This window comes from Orcinus orca, chromosome 12 (genome assembly GCF_937001465.1).
Source record: "Orcinus orca chromosome 12, mOrcOrc1.1, whole genome shotgun sequence".
Classification (NCBI taxonomy): Eukaryota; Metazoa; Chordata; class Mammalia; order Artiodactyla; family Delphinidae; genus Orcinus; species Orcinus orca.
This window is the reverse complement of record NC_064570.1, coordinates 5068830-5085626: the sequence shown is the minus strand read 5'-3', so window position 1 is coordinate 5085626 and position 16797 is coordinate 5068830.

Below are 16797 nucleotides of genomic sequence, written 5' to 3'. Positions count from 1 at the left end.
GGAGTAAAAATTGGAAAGATGACCGTTTCTGGCAGTGTGATATTAAGGCCATTAATATGTCTGCATTTCAGTTCCAGTGTGCCCATATATTTATCTATTAAAATATCATAAGGATTACCTATAATTAAAGACGATTTAGAGTCTAAGCCATAACTAGATATAATTTCATGCAAACACATTTAGTGTGAATTCCCTTTAAAGTGGACTTAGCTAGCCTAATGAAAACATTATCTACCAGGCACTGAAAAGACAAGAAAAAAAAAAAAAAGACGCTATATATGGGCAATACAATAAAAACGGTGACAATCTTCTCATGGATTCATACCCAGATAATCTGTATTGAAGGAATAGGTATAGAGCACTGCCTAAAAGAAAATGTTGGCCAGTTCTTTGTTTTCTAATAAACGGTTTATTTCCAATATTGAAACTCTGTCCTTAATTTTCTTCATCGCTGGGAAGAGCCGGGCGAGACCGTTCTCATTTTTCAATCATGTTTGATTTCACATTTGTACCGACTTGACACACAGCTACATTTGCAACTCCAGACAGCAAAGATGAAACTTTGTTCCTGCTTTTGTGTTGAGCTGTACAATTTATTTCTCTGGCAACAGATCTTAAATCTCTCTTCCTCCCCCTCTCTCTTTTCTTCCTTTTCATGGGAACTGTTTGGTGAGCGCCGACAAAGCGCTGTGTGTGTTTTTTTCCCCTTTGCTTGGTTTCTGTGTCGGTGTGTGCAGGCACGCATTCATTAACGTAATGCCTCAACATCCAACAAGAGCGCATCATAAACCCGGGAGAAAAAGCCTCATAAATATTTAGATGCTCCTTCTACCTTCCAAACGAGAGTGAAAAAGAGTATTTCGTGAGGAGTTGGTCTGGGTTAATCTGCATGTGAATCAAGAAGAGGGACAAAAGGATGAAAAGGTGATGGAAACTCGAATACAAACCCTCTGGTCTCCAGGGGGTCATTCATCTTGTTCGTGTCAATACCACGGCGGGGCTTGGCTTTTTTCTGCGCATGAGCAAACAGAGCAGTTTCCAAAGACAGCTGGCAACGGCTGTGTGTGCTTTGTTCTACCTTGTAGTTTTCTAAGGAACGAAGTTGCTTTACACTTTATATTTGACTGATTTCTTCATTCTTCTTAGTTGCTGCTATACATAGGAACGATGCATCTCTATTTAGTGATGTATACAAATATACAAGACAGGAAGTATGGACAAGATTTTTTTGTGTGGCAAAATATACATAAAGCTTACCATTGTAACCATTTTTAAGTGTGCAAGCCAATGGCATTAACCACAATCACAGTGTTGTGTATCCGCCACCACTGTCTACTTCTAGAACTTTTTCAACACCCCAAACAGAAGTTCTGTACACATTAAACAACTCCAGACTCTCCCCTCCCCCAACATGAACAAGATTTTTTTTTCTTTTTAAATCCATCCCTAAAGTCCCACCGTGGCGTTAGAACTCCTGCCACTTGATTTTAGAAGGACTGGGGTGTGCACAGCAAGGGAGAGTGAAGGAAGGTAAAGATAAAGAAGTGAGATAAAGCTGGAAAAGTCTTTTCTTTTAAGTGAGATTTCACTGAGCCAATGAACTCAAAGCCTGGGAATGAAATGGGGAAAGAAAACTTGGTTGCCAAATGGCTAGTCTGGTTTTCACCAGAATGAAAGAAAATGACAGGGAAAAGTTTAGCAGCTTTTGAAAACTCTCCATTTTTATAAGGAATTGCTTTAAGTAAAATTTTCAAAATAAAATTCAAAGATAAAACCTCGTACTACCTGATATTATTCAAGACAAAAAAGTGGATTTTATATTTTATAGAACTATTCCACCAAATATTGGGGAATATACTGTATGTGACCAAAAAACTGAAGTGAAGGCCGGGAGGATAACCAAAAATTAATTTATATTGTTATTTCTCATTTTGCAAATCTCTGGGGTTGCAACTATGTTTTTTTAAATGAAAAACATATTTAGGTATTATTGGTCAAATTCCACTACAAGGCAACATATTATGCAGGAAATTTGCAATCCCAACCCCCAAATTCTGCACTTTAAGAAATTTTTAATATAACTTCAGTGCAATTTAAAAAATACAGTATCTTGTAATAACATATAATGGAAAAGAATCTGAAAAAGAATCTGTGTGTGTGTGTGTGTGTATAAACTGAATCACTTTGCTCTACACCTGAAACTAACACAACATTGTAAATCAACTATACGTCACTTAAAAAAAAAAAATTGGGCAGTCCTGTTGAGACCATATGTGAGTGACTAATATTCTTCTTTCCTCAGTGGGCTCATGCCTGCTACTCTCACTGATTATTTAAGGAATTTTAATATTTGATATAATGTGAAGATAGGATTATCAAGAGGACTTCAAGGCAGGTGTTGGGGGAGGGGAGAAAGCCTGTAGAGCCAGCGGCCCAAGGGAACTGGGGGAAGGGGCAAAGCTGGTAAACTGGGAACTCTCAGTCATTCTTACTATTTAATGGCAAAACGGTTTCTAATTAGCCTAACCAAAAAGGAGGTTCACTGACCAAGGTGACTGGGAAATATAAATCAGACATTAGCGAATGCAGGAGCTCAAACGATGTAGTAAGGAGGCATGCTGCCGTACTGGCTCTGCTCTCCTCTGTGCGGGCATCTTTCTTCTGCGAGCTCTCTCCATGTAGCAATTACCACCATGACCACTGCATCCCTAAAATATCTTCACCAACAACCCACCAAGAAGAGAGATCCTGTTTTCCTGAAGTTTCGGTGGGCATGGTGGCAATGATTGATTAGCCTGCCTAGGGTCAGGTGGGTCTGTGGGAAGGGCGGGGAGTCCGGTGTGTCCTGCCCATGATGGCGGAGGTATTAAGCCACACCAAAATCACACTACATTTCCCACATAGTGAGAGGTTCTTTAGGGAAAAGAGGAGGGGGGAAGGGGAAATATGCTGAGTAGACAACTATAGCTCCAAGTGTTCACTACAAAATCGATCCTTCACTGAGCTCACTGTATCTGAGTTGTATTGGTAAGGACTAGCTAGGTTGCCAGCCAAATGCATATTAATTTAAATACAATAAAACTGTTTCTTTTTTTTTTTTTTTTTTTGCGGTACACGGGCCTCTCATTGTCGTGGCCTCTCCCGTTGCGGAGCACAGGCTCCGGACGCGCAGGCTCAGCGGTCATGGCTCACGGGCCCAGCCGCTCCGCTGCATGTGGGATCTTCCCGGACCGGGGCACGAACCCGTGTCCCCTTCATTGGCAGGCGGACTCTCAACCATCGCGCCACCAGGGAAGCCCTGTTTCTTTTTTAGGTAACAGAATTGTGCAGGTGAAGAGGACCGTGACACGGCCTTTCTCCAGGCAGTGCTTTTGGGACCCACATCTTCAAGTCTCCATTCCTGCAGGCCCCAGTGGGACAGATGATGGTGCAGGACATCCCTCAGCTCACATTCCAGCCACTAGAACTCAGTCATGGGGCCACACCTAACTTCAACAGTGGTGGGAAGTGTAGATTATCTGTGTGCCCAGGAAGAAGAGGAAATCATTTTGATGAACCACTACTGATCTTTGCGTCATCAGTCACCACCATCCTGCAAATGGGGTGCAAACCAGAGGCACTTGTAAGGGCCTCATAATAGCAGTTATTTAGTTCTTACTACGTGCTCGGGGTTGTTTCAAGGGCTTTGCATATATCAACTCACACAGTCCCTCTCATCAACCTGAGAGTTGGGATGAGAATCCTGTTTGGAAGATGAAGAAGCAGAGGCACAGAGAGGTTGCAAAACTAGAAAGTGCTGGAGCCAAGATTTGATACAAACAGGTTAACGACCCAGGGGTGTTGGGGAGACTAACTGAGATGATGTTTGTAAAAGTCACACCCCGCACACAGGAAACAATCAGTGGAAGTCGTGAGGCTCCAGAAGGCTCTTTCCTACTGAGTCCACAGGACCTCTGCGGGGGCCTGGATCCCTTCATTAAATCAGAGCAATTGTTGAACCAACCAGGCTCGTGCCAGGGTGGGACCAGCCATCAAGGCTGCCTGCACACATCATCTTCCCAGCGGGACAGCCTCTCCCCAGTATCTGCACACCCTGCCCCTGTCCTTGGCCTCAGGCTGAGTTAGTAGCTCCCGGCTCCACATCCTGAAGGACTTCAAGCATAATCCCACTAAAAGCCCGTTACTTTGTAATTTTTAGTTTACTTGATCATTTTGCTACGGTGCAAACTTCTTGAATGCAGAGACAATCGCTCACTTTGTCTCAGAGACAATGCCTCACATCAATGCATGAAACAGAGTAAGGTGCCTACAAGTGGTAACTGGATATTGACAGTAATTCTAACTGCCAATGTGTATTGAGAAACTGCTATCTTCCCAGCATATTTTAAGGGCTTTATAATCATTGCCTCATTTTATCCTCACAGTAACACTCTAAAGTGGGTATTGTCAGGATCCCCGTTTCGCAGCCGAGGAGACTAAGCATTGCTTAGTCATGGTGTCTGCCCAGCTTCACAGCAGAGCTGGAGCATTCTATCACTGTATCACCTCACTGGGCCAGCTTTAATTTGATGACGAAGAGACCCACAGCCTGCTCTATGCCAGAGTCGTGGAGACACCTGGGAGAAGCAAAGAAGCAATTGAAGAAGGTCGGGCAGGGAGTCCGGGGTGTGAGGGACAGTAAGGACAGACCCCAGGGCCTCAACCATGAGATGCTCCATTAGGGACTGTGGTGGCAAGTTGAAGGTCAGAACGAGCAGCCTCCAGCCTGGGAGAGAAGCTTTGGAGGGGAAGGAAGACAGGGCACCTTTGTCAGGGGGTCAGAGATCGGGCCTGGCCTCCCCAAGCGCTAGGGTAGCACCTCCACAACAGAGAAGGAGTCCCAGGGACCTGCACTTACCGGAGAGATTGATAAGAATGTTCGGGAAATATTCCAAATGGCTGACCCAGGTCTCCAGTGAAATGTAAATGAGGTCAGGCTCTGAACCCCTGCTGGATTTTTCTGAGATTCTCTGGCAACCTGTTAATTTTCAAAAATGACCTTTTGATAACGAAAACTCCTTTGTCCTTTTCCTAATTTGTGTTTGTTTTGGACGCAGCGGGTTTGAGAAGAGGTTGAGGGCTGCGCCGTGCTGTGTGGCCCATGGGGGACAGGGTTGGTGGAGAACCACGGGAGGAGCTGGAAAGGAGAAGTGAGCAGCCTTAGTTCAGGGGCTTCCAAGGGGGAGGAAGGCAGGGGCTGGGGCTGAGGGGCTGCGGCCGGGCCGCTGGCTTGGGATGCAGGGGGACAGAGGGAGCTGACAGTTCTTTGGCTACTTCTAGAACTTAACTCTCAGACCCAAGAAGCATCTGTGTGTCACACCCAACTTCACTTTGGCATTAGGGGAAACCAGTGCACACAACCTCTTTAGTACAAGTGCAGTTTACATTAAATCAGGAAGGAAAGACTATAAGCTTTGCAAATCTCCTTTGTGAGGATTTCGGGATCAGAGACACCCAACAGCTGGAATCACCTGAGGCTTAGCATCGCAAAGGGGGAGCACTGGCCCCTGGACTCTTTGGTCAGAACTGTTGGGCCTTGGAAGCTTCTGGTTGCTGTGCAGATGAGGCACAGGTAGAATAAGGTGTGAGGTTTAATTAGCACGAAGATCTTCTCCCCAGATCCGGGGCTTCCTTTTGACTCTCAGGAGGGAAAACAGATAGTGAATGACAGACTTTTTTAGTCTTGTGAGGTTGGCCACGAATTTAATTAGATTCCCATAAGAAATGACAGGTCTGAGGATCCTTTTATTTTTTCTTCTCTGAAATGCTTTCTAGTATTTTCCTATGGTTAACGTTACACGGAAACCAGGACCTTTTCTTCAACAATGTAGATTTTGCAAACAGTTGCAATAACAGCACAAAATCTGAAAGCCCTTTTGAGCCACCTCCAACCAGCCTGAACTTGAGGGCACAGGGGAAGAGCAGAGCCACGTAAGCACTCTGGGGTTGAGAGACAGCTGAGCTAAAGGCTGAGCTAGCAGGCGAGGAGTGGTACTTTTGTGTTTAGAACTTGAAAAATAGTGAGCTATTAAACTCACTTCCTAGGAAACTTGCCTTTTGGAAATTGTTTCCTTGTACTCTTTTCTTTCTTGTGCAATTCCCCTTTACTGCTTATAGAATGACATCGTTAATGAATGCTGTGCAAGCAAAGCTGAGACGACTGAAGACTGTCAAATGAAGGATAAATGACAATGACAAGTCTTATGTTAAGTATTTTTTTAAAAAGCTATATTTGCTGGAAACCCAGCAAAGTTTCCCATCCAGAAAGTGCAATGATAGACATTAAGGACAAAGTTATGGGATATGTGCATCATGGTGCTAATATGCATACATTATGTTATGAATAAAAAATTCTGTCACTTCGAACAAGCAAGTTTCAAGATTAAAGTAACTCATGGCACCTCCTAGACTCTGTGTGGAGAGGCTGTTGGGGGCATAGGAAGTGACCCTCTGACCAAGATGACAGAGAAAATGGGAGAAGGCAGAGGCAGAGAGGCAAGCTATTGAACTGGAGACTGAATGGGGGAGGGGAAACACCAGAGAGAGCGCCAAGCCCTGAGCCCAGATTTGTGTCATTTGCACGACAGCTCAGTGATATGGCCAAGGTTTTGCTTTGGGAGAATCTGGCCTGAATATAGGTGACTTAAGTTTTTTGCTGTGGTCTACAGCATGACCCTCACTTAGTTCATAATTGTTGTATACAAGTTACAACAAGCCAGTTTTGTAAAAATAGATATCCAGAGGAAAATTCTTATCAAGCCCTTATAACGTCAGGGATCCAGTTATAGTTCAGGTTGAATCACACCCCCTAGGAATCTATTGATAACTCTGGCCCTCTTGGTAACAAGAAAACATATGATGCAAATGTAAATTGTGTTCAACATTAGTATTACAACGGGTATGTGATTCACTGTGAAGCTAGACTCATAAAACTGTTTATTTGAAAGATTCTTTTTTCCTTTCAGCTGCCTTGATTTAATTGTGTGTCCTGGCCTTCACTCTGAAATGAGGTACTGAAAATCATTTGGCTACCTTGAAAACCTCTAAGAGAAAGTGTTGGCTCCATTCGTAAATTTTCTGGAGGCTATACACACAGCCTGGGACTGGGTGGTGGTGACAGATCCCAGGGCAGTGGTCTCAGAGATCTAGGCTTGCTGAAGCTGAGGCTTCTGGGGGTTTCCTTGGAGAGATCAAGTTCACCTCAGGGAAGGCCCTGGGAACCCAGAGCTGTCACCGTCTTCTAGTTGCTTCATATGTGACCTAATAAACTGACTTGCAGGAGCCACTTGTGAGTATCCGAACACTGGACTCCTCCCACCCCACTTGGTGATTTTAAGTTCCTCAAAACATGAGCTATTTTTTCCCATGGTATCTGACTTTAAAAAAAAAAAAAAAAAAGGTGGGGGGATGTTCATTTCTTTTCTTACCAATGTCTGCTGGGACATAAGAAAGCATGGTTTTAGAAGAAGATATAACAATTATAAATATATATGCACCCAACATAGGAGCACCTCAATACATAAGGCAACTGCTAACAGCTCTAAAAGAGGAAATCGACAGTAACACAATAATAGTGGGGGACTTTAACACCTCACTTACACTAATGGACAGATCATCCAAAATGAAAATAAATAAACAGAAGCTTTAAATGACACAACAGACCAGATAGATTTAATTGATATTTATAACACATTCCATCCAAAAACAGCAGATTACACTTTCTTCTCAAGGGCACATGGAACATTCTCCATGATAGATCACATCTTGGGTCACAAATCAAGCCTCAGTAAATTTAAGAAAACTGAAATCATATCAAGCATCTTTTCTGACCACAACGCTATGAGATTAGAAATCAATTACAGGGAAAAAAACGTAAAAAACACAAACACATGGAGGCTAAACAATACATTACTAAATAACCAAGAGATCACTGAAGAAATCAAAGAGGAAATCAAAAAATACCTAGAGACAAATGACAATGAAAACATGACGATCCGAAACCTATGGGATGCAGCAAAAGCAGTTCTAAGAGGGAAGTTTATAGCTATACAAACCTACCTCAAGAAACAAGAAAAATCTCAAATAAACAATCTAACCTTACACCTAAAGGAACCAGAGAAAGAAGAACAAACAAAACTCAAAGTTAGCAGACGGAAAGAAATCATAAAGATCAGAGCAGAAATAAATGAAATAGAAACAAAGAAAACAATAGCAAAGATCAATAAAACTAAAAGCTGGTTCTTTGAGAAGATAAAATTGATAAAGCTTTAGCCAGACTCATCAAGAAAAAGAGGGAGAGGACTCAAATCAATAAAATTAGAAATGAAAAAGGAGAAGTTACAACAGACACCACAGAAATACAAAGCATCATAAGACTCTACTACAAGCAACTCTATGCCAATAAAATGGACAACCTGGAAGAAATGGACAAATTCTTAGAAAGGTATAACCTTCCAAGAAGGAACCAGGAAGAAATAGAAAATATGAACAGACCAATCACAAGTAATGAAATTGAAACTGTGATTAAAAATATTCCAACAGGGGCTTCCCGGGTGGCACAGTGGTTGAGAGTCCACCTGCCGATGCAGGGGACAAGGGTTCGTGCCCCGGTCCGGGAGGATCCCACATGCTGCGGAGTGGCTGGGCCCGTGAGCCATGGCCGCTGGGACTGTGCGTACGGAGCCTGTGCTCCGCAACGGGAGAGGCCACAGCAGTGAGAGGCCCGCATGCTGCAAAAAACAAAACAAAACAAACAAACAAACAAAAATATTCCAACAAACAAAAGTCCAGGACCAGATGGCTTCACAGGTGAATTCTATCAAACATTTAGAGAAGAGCTAACACCCATCTTTCTCAAACTCTTCAAAAAAATGGCAGAAGAAGGAACACTCTCAAACTCATTCTATGAGGCCACCGTCACCCTGATACCAAACCAGACAAAGATACTACAAAAAAAGAAAATTACATACCAATATCACTGATGAATATAGATGCAAAAATCCTCAACAAAATACTAGCAAACAGAATCCAACAACACATGAAAAGGATCATACACCATGATCAAGTGGGATTTATCCCAGGGATGCAAGGATTCTTCAATATACGCAAATCAATCAATGTGATACACCATATTAAGAAATTGAAGAATAAAAACCATATGATCATCTCAATAGATGCAGAGAAAGATTTTGACAAAATTCAACACTGGTTTATGATAAAAACTCTCCAGAAAGTGGGCATAGAGGGAACCTATCTCAACATAATAAAGGCCATATACGACAAACCCACAGTAAACATCATTCTCAATGGTGAAAAACTGAAAGCATTTCCTCTAAGATCAGGAACAAGACAAGGATGTCCACTCTCACCACTATTATTCAACATAGTTTTGGAAGTCCTAGCCACGGCAATCAGAGAAGAAAAAGAAATAAAAGGAATACAAATTGGAAAAGAAGAAGTAAAACTGTCACTGTTTGCAGATGACATGATACTATACATAGAGAATCCTAAAAATGCCACCAGAAAACTACTAGAGCTAATCAATGAATTTGGTAAAGTTGCAGGATACAAAATTAATGCACAGAAATCTCTAGCATTCCTATACACTAATGATGGAAAATCTGAAAGAGAAATTAAGGAAACACTCCCATTTACCACTGCAACAAAAAGAATAAAATACCTAGAAATAAACCTACCTAGGGAGACAAAAGACTTGTATGCAGAAAACTATAAGACACTGATGGAAGAAATTAAAGATGATACCAACAGATGGAGAGATATACCATGTTCTTGGATTGGAAGAATCAATACTGTGAAAATGACTATACTACCCAAAGCAATGTACAGATTCAATGCAATCTCTATCAAATTACCAACGGCTATTTTTACGGAACCAGAACAAAAAATCTTAAAATTTGTATGGAGACACAAAAGACCCCGAATAGCCAAAGCAATCTTGAGGGAAAAAAATGGAGCTGGAGGAATCAGACTCCCTGACTTCAGACTATACTACAAAGCCACAGTATAATCGAGACAATATGGTACTGGCACAAAAACAGAAACATAGATCAATGGAACAAGATAGAAAGCCCTGAGATAAACCCACACACCTATGGTCAACTAATCTATGACAAAGGAGTCAAGGATATACAATGGAGAAAAGACAGTCTCTTCAATAAGTGGTGCTGGGAAAACTGGCCAGCTACAGGTAAAAGAATGAAATTAGAACACTCCCTAACACCATATACAAAAATAAACTCAAAATGGATTAGAGACCTAAATATAAGACTGGACACTATAAAACTCTTAGAGGAAAACATAGGAAGAACACTCTTTGACATAAATCACAGCAAGATCTTTTTTGACCCACCTCCTAGAGTAATGGAAATAAAAACAAAAATGAACAACTGGGACCTAACGAAACTTAAAAGCTTTTGCACAGCAAAGGAAACCATAAACAAGATGAAAAGACAACCCTCAGAATGGGAGAAAATAGTTGCAAACGAATCAACGGACAAAGGGTTAATCTCCAAAATATATAAACAGTTCATGTAGCTCAGTATTAAAGAAACAAACAACCCAATCCAAAAATGGGCAGAAGACCTAAATAGACATTTCTCCCAAGAAGACATACAGATGGCCAAGAGGCACATGGAAAGCTGCTCAACATCACTAATTATTAGAGAAATGCAAATCAAAACTACAGTGAGGTATCACCTCACACCAGTTAGCATGGGCATCACCATAAAATCTACAAACAACAAATGCTGGAGAGGGTGTGGAGAATAGGGAACCCTCTGGCACTGTTGGTGGGAATGTAAACTGATTACAGCCACTATGGAGAACAGTATGGAGGTTCCTTAAAAAACTAAAAATAGAATTACCATATGATCCAGCAATCCCACTACTGGGTATATACCCAGAGAAAACCATAATTCAAAAAGACATATGCACCCCAATGTTCATTGCAGCACTATTTACAATAGCCAGGTCATGGAAGCAACCTAAATGCCCGTCGACAGACGAATGGATAAAGAAGTTGTGGTACATATATACAATGGACTATTACTCAGCCATAGAAAAGAACGAAATTGAGTCATTTGTTGAGATGGATCTAGAGACTGTCATACAGAGTGAAGTAAGTCAGAAAGAGAAAAACAAATACTGTATATTAACGCATGTATGTGGAACCTAGAAAAATGGTACAGATGAACCGGTTTGCAGGGCAGAAGTTGAGACACAGATGTAGAGAACCAACATATGGACACCAAGGGGGGAAAGCCGCGGTGGGGTGGGGATGGTGGTGTGCTGAATTGGGCAATTGGTATTGACATGTGTACACTGATGTGTATAAAACTGATGACTAATAAGAACTGCTGTATAAAAAAATAAAATAAAATTCAAAAATTTTTTAAAAAATTAATAAACTGGCAAAAAAAACCAAGCATGGTTTTGCTGAGCAGGCAGGTGGGGCAGACGCCCCTGTCCCTTCACTCAGCTGTGCCTGCTGGTTGAGCCTCCCATGCTGGGGGCTGGAGAAAGCCCCTTACCTGGCATACCGCAGCCCAACAGCTGCCCAGACCTCACGTTTTAAACCCTGGGTCAGCCCTTAACTGTCAGTGTGAGAACGACGCAGGGAATCGTGGGAGCTCCTGCAGGTCTGGGAAGGCGGTGCCTGTCTGCCCCAGGCCTGGCCCCTCCAGAAGGCAGGATCTTCCCAGCTCCCTCCACTAACTGCTAGCTCAGGTGTTTATGAGACAGGGATGGGAGGGAGGCCGCCTCTCCTTTTCCACATTTGCCCCACTACTACAGAGCTGTTTCTACCGTCCGGCCGCTGAAAACTGGGTCTTGGAGAGCATGGAGGCCCCGCGCCAGCTTTGGATCAGCCGTTGCAGCTGACACCCCAGCCAGCCTGGGATCAAGGCTCCTTTTCATCAAGTTATTTGTCCTTTTACTTCCTAGTGTCAGCAGTCCTGGGAACAGGAAATGGTTTTGTGCAATAGGAAGTGGCAGGAAACTGATGACTAACTACTTTTGAGCATTGTGGATACAATTTCAACGTAAAGAGAGATATTTACACACATTCCAAGACACACGTGCATTGAAATGAGAGCTATATCCAGGCCTTACTCTTTTCAGTTTTTAAAATGATACTGTTTACTGACAGCTTACTGTGCTCCAGGGATTTTGCTAGGCACTTCATATTCATTCAGTCACATAATCGTGACTACATCCTTAGGTTGCATTGTCCCATTTTATAGCGGAGAAGAGAGAGTCAGAGGTAGTTGAAGTAGTTTCTGGTAACTGCCAGGTCTAGACTCTTGTGCTCAGCTGCCTCCTCTAAGGACCAGCAAACTCTTCAGGGTGAATATTTTAGGGCTTGTTTCATTGCTTGGGGTTTAAAGATAATTCATCTATGTCACCCGTGAGAAAAGCATTCCTATGGCTTGGCAGGTCGTAACGTAGCTGGGCAAGGTATTATGATTTCATATCTTCACTGTGCAGAGGGAAATACTTCTCAGACCCCCGTTGTCTGAGCCTAGAGATGAAAGGCCTCCTTCCCCCACTAGGCTCGGCGCTAGCATCCCTGACAGCGACATGGCCAGCCCCTCCCATCCCACTTGGTGTCCGCTCTGTGTTCTAGACTGGTTGATTAAGTGAAAGTGTGCCTTCATGAAATCAGGCACCGGACCAGCTGAAATGCTGAAACCTGAGGGAGAGGAGAAAGTCAGGTCTGGCTATTAGTCCCTAGAGGTAAAGGAACCTGGAGCAGAGAAGGGCCTGTTGCTTCTGCCCACCAGCAGCCAGGCCGCTGGAGAGGAAGCTGGTACTGGAGGGGGAGGTGGATTATTGCTGGCATGTCAGCTGATGGGACGGCTTACAAGACCACCTCTGAACTCCGTGAGCCCAAGTCTTTCTTCTCTTTCCTCATTTCACAATTTAACAGTTTAGTGTTCTTGATTCCCTCCTTATATTCTTTCTTCTCTTTTAATAGCTTTACCTGGACAGAGAGATGACACTAGCAGGAGAAAAGCCCCATCCCACTGTCTGCCACAGTGCCAGCATGCAACTTCCCACTACTACTTAATTCCAGGCTCACACTATAAATACAGGGCACCCGTTTTAGAACCACTGAACAAAAAGTGTTACTCATTTCACTATGCTACATTTTACTTCCACCTAAAAATGATGCTTACTGCCAACGGATATGGAGAAAATGTCAGTGTAATTAATGCTAGTTAATCAAGTTGGTGGCCCTTGAAGATCTATAAAAGGTAACTGTAACACATTTTTACAGATGGGCTTGGACAGAGTATTTAGGAAATAGTAAATGCTGGCATCATCAGTATGACCTGGACAGTTCAGCCAGGGAACGTGAATGGCTATATAGGACTGGGGAGAAAGCTGAGCAGGGGTACTTCTTCGATGTGAAATATAAAGAGTTTACCATAGAGAGGATGATTAATTATTTTTCAGTTCTGGCAACAACCTGTTTATTAAAACATTATTTGGTGGAAAATAGAAAGTAAAACTGAAGACTTTAGTATTTCATTGTAATCTGGTAAACATGATTTTCATAAAGCTTCCTTCTAAATTTGGATATGTGCTCAAAGAACTTATACATATTTTAGACAAAAAATTATCCACTTTAGTTGCAGTTAGTAAAAACTAGTAAACTCAAGTTTAAAATATGAAATAAACAACCTCCTAATACATAACTAAGCTGACACAAATAGAGGTAATATTGAAAATGTTAACAACTGGTATGGCAGATGCACAAATGACCCGAGAGCGTGCTGGCCGGGTGGGAACAGGATGCCAGGTGCCATGCCTTTGGTTGCTGGGTCAGGGGATTCTTGGGGGCTCTGGAGAAAGGGCTGGGAGGTGTGGCTAAGAGCTAACAGTGGTAACTATGCCCTAAGGGGTGTTGAGTATCAGTGCTGTGAATAAATTGCTTCTTTTTTAGTGTACTTAGAAAATTTTTTTTACTAATAATTGCTTTTACTCTTATGTCTAAATAAATAATAAAGTTAAAGTGATTCTGATCAAATATCATTGCTATACAAGCCCCTTCAATAGTAAATTAAGAGGTACTCGTTTTCTGACCTGTTATAGATGCAGGGGACTACGGACGCTCTGGACCCATTGCCCTAAATAGTATGTTTCCTGCAGAGTAAGACCTATTTCACACTCCAGGAACCACTGCGTCACACTGCAAAAGCTCTTCACACAGGGATAGACACTGAGGCCCCTCCCTCCACTCCTGTTTTCCTGGTCACTGAGGGGCAAGGATTTTCAGATGCTACTATTTACTCAGGTTAGTATTCCAGGCTGTGAGGCGCTTAAACAGCTGCCTGCCATGTCTAGAACCCAAATATGTCTGTGTTTCTTTTTTCTTTCATTCATTCAAACAAGTAATTATTGAAAGTAGATCACTTGTAAAGCATTTAAAGAGCAGAAAGAACAACAGGCCTGGATTCTACCCTCCAGGAATTTTTATGTTCTCCTAGTATAAGTTTTCCCACTGGGAACTCTAGATGCAATTTTTTAGTGCTCCACTTTTATTAAATTGTAATATGTTTTAAAAAAGGGACAAGATTTGGTTTTAACACTTTAGAAATTATGAAAATAAGATTTTCAGTCAAATGTATTATATTGTCTACGGGAAACAAAAATTCATATACAATTTTTTTTATTTTAATAAGGAGTGCAAAATTGGACACCTACGATTTTAGAATACATTTCTTATTGCCATTGCATGACCACCCATCTGTACACAGGGTTATCCTAAGCACAGAAATTAAATTCCAACAAAGTATTTGCAGATGTGGATGAAAACATTTTATTCAGAGTCATGGAATTTTAGAACTTCTAAAGACTTCCAAGATCACTCAGTTCAAATCTCAGAGACTGAGCTCCTTACTCAGTGTCACACAGCTCCTTAGGCTACAACTAATAAAGCTTTTCTATACCCAGCACAGCATTCTTTTCTCTACATGACACCAGCAGTGTTTCAATTAGATATGAGAGCTTAATGTTTGAAAAGATTCAACAACATCACTGGTTAGAAAAAGACAGACTCATAGATGACAGTATTTTAGCCATGAAAGGACACAGATCTCAGAGCACCCAAATTTAACTTACAGAGGGGCCAGCAGGGCTCTGTAAGTCACCCAGGACTTGGAAGGACTGGTCTGAACGTTGTCCCCAGCATTTACTAGCTGTGTGATGAGTCATGTCATTCTGTTAACTCTCTGAGCCTTCGGTTCTTCGCTGTGAAATGGGAATAAAAATGAACTCAGAGCTGCAGTGTACTCAGTGAGATAGTAACTGAAGTGCTTGACAGTTCCTAGGGGCTCAGTAAGTGTCAGTCCTCTGTTCCCCTGGTCCCACTGGGAACTTGGTTTAGAAAGCGTGAATAGAGAGAAAATGCTGGAAAAACAGAACATTTAGGCTATCAGTTGAATTTCAATAAAGGATAATGGCATTTGACTAAATGGCTGGGACATGGGTAGGCACTTCTCTTGCTCATAAATTGTTTACTCACATTAGTTATTTAAAAATAACGCATAGATTATGAATCAAACAGTATCTGTTTAATATGTCAAAAAAATCTAATCACAGGCTCATCCTGAAGGAACCAGATCCTAAAGGAAAACAAACAAACAACAAATGAACCCAATCCAGGGAAACACTATGGAAACTGTTTTGCAATCCTAAAACCATGAATGTCTGCAAGGTGATCAAAACAAAATGCATATTTACTTGTCTCATATTCCTATAATTAACAGACAATTTTTTTAAGTTAAAGTTTCTGTTTAAATAAGGAATGAAGATTGGATTACATGGCACAGGGGCCTGCATCCTGGCTGAGAATGTTTTTGCCTCTAAAGGTTCATTTAGGGTCAAATGAGTAGAAACCTGACACCCTCGGTTAACATTTCACCCCAAGCAGTGGTTTAAACTCAATGTTAGTATTACATCTGCAACCATCATGTTAGTGGTTTAAAAAGGCAGCACAGTTACCATTAGATGCGAGCAGTGCCTTTCATTTTACAAATGCTGTATTTACACTAAGAGACATAGATATAGCCTCACGGAGGGGAATCCATGGTACTATTTTATTGATTCATTTCTTTGTATTAAAAACAATTCCCAAGGCTCTTCTCTATGAACACGTTAGCTTGACATTCAAGGCCAACCACAATCTGGCACCTCCTACTCTTTATGGAAACTCCTACCCTAAAGCCTATACTTTCCCACTTTCCAAGCTTTCCTTGGTGTCCTCCCTCAGCTCTGTTGCTCTTCCTCAAGCAGGAGAGCCGACCCAGCTCTCCGTGCGGTCTTGCTTTGCTTTCCAGGCCTGGAAGCTAGTGCTCATTTCCATTCTTAAGGTCTTTTGTCTTAAGCATCTACTTTTATTAGTTAACTTTTCATATGTATGTGATATTAACTCCCAGCTTAGTCTGTATGTGCGTTAGGGTTAATGACAGGTATTTAGATATAACAGGGACTCAAGTATTTGTTGATTAAAATAGTCACACTTAAAATGTGTCATTTTCAACCTTTTAAACAGTACCTGATAAGCCATCTCACCAATTCAAAAGGGTACTCAAGAAATCTTTTCAGACAATAAACAAACATTTACTTCACAAGGATAACGGGAAAGGCCCATTCCCTTTCAGGAAAATCTAAGGATTAAGACTTTTAAAAAGAACATTTGGGACAAAAAGCCATCAAAGACTGATGCTTAAGTCC